The sequence below is a fragment of the Anopheles aquasalis genome, chromosome 2 (genome assembly GCF_943734665.1).
Source record: "Anopheles aquasalis chromosome 2, idAnoAquaMG_Q_19, whole genome shotgun sequence".
Lineage (NCBI taxonomy): Eukaryota > Metazoa > Arthropoda > Insecta > Diptera > Culicidae > Anopheles > Anopheles aquasalis.
Window position 1 is genome coordinate 9,875,001 of NC_064877.1, and position 5,000 is coordinate 9,880,000.

The 5,000-nt window shown below is 52.3% G+C and overlaps 1 non-coding gene across 1 annotated transcript in view; it reads left to right on the forward strand.

Annotated features, from left to right (window-relative positions):
* Trnar-acg (transfer RNA arginine (anticodon ACG)) overlaps positions 1-70 on the forward strand; it is a 73-nt gene extending 3 nt beyond the window's left edge. Inside the window, exon 1 of the tRNA in view lies at positions 1-70. This exon is cut by the window's left edge and continues 3 nt beyond it. This is a non-coding gene — a tRNA (tRNA-Arg).
* Positions 71-5,000: the final 4,930 nt, after the last annotated feature.

A 5,000-nucleotide genomic window follows, 5' to 3' on the forward strand; every position in this document is an offset into this window, starting at 1 on the left:
CCTGTGGCGCAATGGATAACGCGTCTGACTACGGATCAGAAGATTCCAGGTTCGACTCCTGGCAGGATCGTGTTGATTAACTCTTTTAGATTTTTTTTTTGCTAAACTCATTTTGCTTTTTCCCTCTAATTGAACTGACGACAATGTTAAAACCTTTCCGATGGCGAACCACGCTGCTGATGGTGGTGGGTGCCTTACGCCAAACGACCTTATTCAATTGTGTCTCTGCACGATGGGGGAGGAGGTGGGTGGTGGACACACTGGCGGTGAATGGCGATTACTTCGCTCTCCCTCGCACATCGTACCATTTCGTGTCCTCTCTCTCTCTCTTTGTCGGTCTCAGGCGCAATATTTTTGCTCAAACAAACAACATAACATCAGCCGGAGTAGCACCACAATTCTCTCTCTCTCTCTGCTATTCGCGGTGGGGGGAAATCCCGCGAGCGCGAGAGCGCACAAAGTGTCCCTATAGTGGTGTGTAGCGGGGGGGCGTTGTGCGCGCTCGACCACCCACCCCCTTTCTGCGACCTCCTCTCAGCGGCTTAACCTGAAATGCTTCATTTCGTTTGACATTGATCTACATACGACCGACAGCGACCAGCCAGCCAGCCCAGCCTGCTTTGTTGTCTTCTGTTTGCTGCCATTTTGGTCGCCACCGTTCCTGCTCGCCGTTGCTGGCGCAACCGTTTCTTCCTTTGGGCTGCTGCGACTTGAAGTGCTTGCGTGGCACGCGAACCACAACGGAGGAGGGAATAGAAGTCTGGACTATTCCTTCGTCCGTTTGGTCATTCGATTTCGAGGTGCATTTCGAAGGTGGATGCTTTGTCTGATTTTCCTTGCCGTTGTGGGGAAAAGCCTTTAAAACCATCGAGGAGGCAACCTTCGGTGTCATTAGCTTGCTGGCACCACTTGTCGGCAGTTGTTGGACCTGCGTGATCCTGCCACGACGACAGCCTAATGGCATCACCAAACGCCAGGGGTTGCTTTCTCTCTCCCTCCCTCTCTCTATGTCTCTCAAGGACTAGAAACGACAAACCAGCAACCCGGAACACCCTTTAAACCCTGGACTAAAAAGGACCCAGGGACGGGACCCCCTTTAAAGCCGTTCGATGCATTCGCTGCCGGTGTGACGGAATGGCTTCCAGGTGTTCCAGGGCTGTCCAGGGGACGACATTAGCTTTGTGCTCCGTGCAACCCCTTTTCTGTCTGGCACCAACACCACACACTTACACACATACAAACAGGCAGAACGGAAGGACCTGGTGGTGTTGGTGGTGGTGGTTGCAGCAGAGGACGTCCAGCGTTTTTCCACCTCTTCCGACGACCGGAAACAACCGGACCGGAAGCTCCGGAGCAATGGCAAATCGTGTTTGCTGTGAGTGAGAGAGAGCACACCAGAGCGCTCTCTCGCTCTGCGGCGCTGGATATCCCGTGGGAACACCATCGCATCGCATGCTGGAACCCGGTCCCGGCGACGGCCTCTAATGAGCGTTTGATGGCCTCAATTTGATCGAATCCGATAACCGCTTTTGCGTACGCTTTCTGCCGCTTTCCCGTCGCTAACCAGGGCTTTGTGGTGGTGTGTACGTATGCCGTGTACGCGTGCATGTGCAGTTTTTAATAAATTCCTTCCCGATGGCTCAATCAACCACCGATAATCGACTTTTCGCTGACTTTGTCAGTTGAAATTATAATTCACGCAGTAGAGAGCGAGACAGAGTGAGTGAGAGAATGAGGAAACAGTATGAAAAGATGTCAAAACGTAGATCAAGGATGATATTATTTGATTTTAATTTAAACAAAAATCTTTTTTCAATTTTCATGCCACCATCGCGACGACACCATCGCGCACTTGATTACCAATTCAAAACCACCAGCGCACAATCACGCACACAGTGATGGTGGTTGTTTCGCGTGCGGCGACGAGCGCGACAGTAGGCAGCGCCATAGTGATGTTCGCGCTTGCGCCCATCGCCTACTACTACTTGTCACAACAGCAGCGATTGATTAGTCACCGTCGACGGGGACACGATCTGGCACACGCCACGGCGATGACAGCTGGTAGGAGGAAGAGGATCATCGAGTGATCGACATCGGTTCGGGGACATCGGTCCTTACCGGTCAAAGGATGCAAAGTTGAAGATCGTCATCATCATCATCATCATCATCATCGTCGTTGGAGCTGCTGCGATGAATCATTCAAATCAAGCAACAAGCGTCGCGTCGACGGCGACGAAATTGAATAAATTCTCGCTTCTTCGTCGTGACAGAGAACATGTGACGATCGATGGCCTCGTTAGTGGTTGAGTCATCACACCGGGGTCACTCCCGGGGGGTGTTGTAAACACGCGGGTACACGTACGGGTAGCGAAACGAAGTGGGAAGGCCCCGAGAACAGAGATCATTCCAGGGGAAAATCCTGACCGCGATCGTCTCGAAATGTGTCGCGAAATCACGCTAACAATGCTCCCTTATGCTGCCATTTCCGGTGTGCAATCAATTGAAGCCTACCAGCAGCAGTAGCAGCGGAGCAGGAAACCAAGCATCCGAATCCAGGATCGAAGTCTCATTAGAAATGGAGGGTCCGAGGGCACATAAAGCTTCATTGAATGCTACATCGATGCCTGGTTTTTTGGGAGATGATGATTTTTGCTTCTATATCGTCGTCATCGTCGTCACCGAAACCCTCCCCCCCAGTGGTGCGTGCGTGCGTGCCTGTGTGACGTTGTGGTACGGGAATGCCAAGATAAAAAACGAAAAAACAAAAAGAAGTTCGGTGGCAAACACCACTTGTGCCGGTGCCACCATTTGCTATCGGGTGATTTTGCTTTCGGAGAGATAAAAATCACTTCCGAAAGCCTCCGGACCGTTCGTCGAGTCGGGTGAAAACTCATCTAATACCTCCACGAGGAGAAGGAGAAGAAGAAGAGAGACGAGTGAAGAGCCAAGGGCCAAAGGGAAAATGTTTAAAAATTGATGCAGAAAACGCCATAAAAAGTGTCTCTCACATGCTCGCACAACACCATCCACCACCTCGCTTTCCTTCCCTTCTGCTTCGTGGCCCTTCTGGCTGAGCTTGCGAACGCGATCCACGCTACTATCACAATGTATACAGCCAAAGCCGCCGCCACCCCCCACAGCCTTGCCCAGAGCCACCAACCCCACAAGTACCAGCAGTTTGAATTGCAGCAACTAACTGTTGGCTTCTGGTGAAGGGTGGCACGGGGGTGGCACGGGGTGGCAGAGGGTAACGTGCTCGAGAGAGAGAGCACCAGAGCGAGCGAGTGAGCGAGCGAGCGAACGAGAGCTGGTGAGCGAATACGAACGAAAAGGTACGTGCCTTTACCACACGCGAGGATTTTTTGCTCGCTGTCCCCCTATCCCCCATCTCCACCCACCCACCCACCCCTTCGCTTATGCTTCTTACCGACCCGTGCCCTTGCTCCATGCCGTCTGAAGCTTATGAAGTTTTCGTTCGTTCGCTCGTTCGTACGTAGCTTCTGCTTCTTCTTCTTCTTCTGGTTGCTGAACATGAGCAGCTCAGGGGGGAGTACGCGAATGGTGGTTGATATCGTAACGGGCCCGCGTATACTGAGCCTTCTGGGTGGCTCGGCGGGGTCTGCGTGTTGAGGAGAAAATCGCCATCGCCATTAAGTGCGCGAATATGAATCGAACCCACCCACCCTCCCACTCATTGACTTTCTGGTTCACTGCCACACGCTGGTGGAGGCTGCTCCTCTGACGACGGAATCGGAATCGGAATCGGAAGTCACATTACGCCGGAATGCTCGCTAATAGCACGATTTGGACAGATGGAAAGGTGTGATCCCTGGTGAGGTGTGATCGGCCAAGAACAAAAGCATCGATCTGTGGTCCACCACTTAATTAACTCTTCCTATTGTTAATTCCTCAACCAAACAGCGGCGAGCAACGTTTTCGGCTCCAATCCCAATCAGCGCAACGCGCAGCGGATTGCTTGCCAGGCACGCGCGTTGTTGTTGTGGTTGAGGACGCGTTGCTGGTGATGATAACATAACACACAGCGCCATTATTACCATATAGAAACAGGAATGGACCCGTTGGTTAAGGTACATGATAAGCTGTCGCGGGCTCCTTCGAGGTCGCTTCGTCATCAGGCTTGAGTTGGACGTGAACTCATGATGCGCATGCAGTGCAAGCGAGAGAGAAAAAGAGAGAGCGAAGCCACAAGCGGATCGAAGAGTTGTTGCTCTGTTTGCTTCTTCCTTTTCGTGTCCTTTCGCGTGTGTCCTTTCTTGTGAGCTTCGTAGCTCCGCAGGCCAAATGTACAGCTGTTCGCTGTCATCCTGGTACATCCCTGGGGTGCAAGCAGAGGGGATGCACGGATAAGGCAATCGATGACATCTTCGATGCGACGAGAAAAAAGTAAATTAAATTCGGTTGGCCATCAAAACTCGTATTCTGTTGCCTTGTGGTACTACCGGAACCTCCGGAAAGACCACAAACGCCACAGGCCAGGGTCACTTTATAACCATTTACGGGTCGGATAATCTGCTTAACAGGAGCGGCCTCCTGAGAGCGAAGCATGCACACATTTGTAATCCCTTTGGTTGTTGCTGGTGGATATGAAGCTGTCAAAACACGTCGAGACAAGTGTCCATGCGGTAGCAATTGGTGACAACGCACCGCCTACTACCTGCCTGCCTGCCTCCCTGCCTGCCTCCCTGCCTGTCTGTCTGTCTCGTTGTGTTGCCTGGTGTTGCTGGTGGTCGAAAGTGTTAGATGAGCGCGGGAGCGAGAAGGCACTACTTCCTTTCCGTGTTGTTTAGTGCGATTACTACGACTACTACGATGTGACGTTGAATGCTCGTTGATCGTCACAGCAAGCGGCGGCAGCATCCGACTCCGCCGGGATCCGTGCTGTGCTGGTGTTTCCCCGTGAGCCGTGGCTTGCTTGGGGATTGGGAAATACCTTTGACTCTGTTCTGGAGGGGACGCCGGATTCAAGATTCTAATGGGGA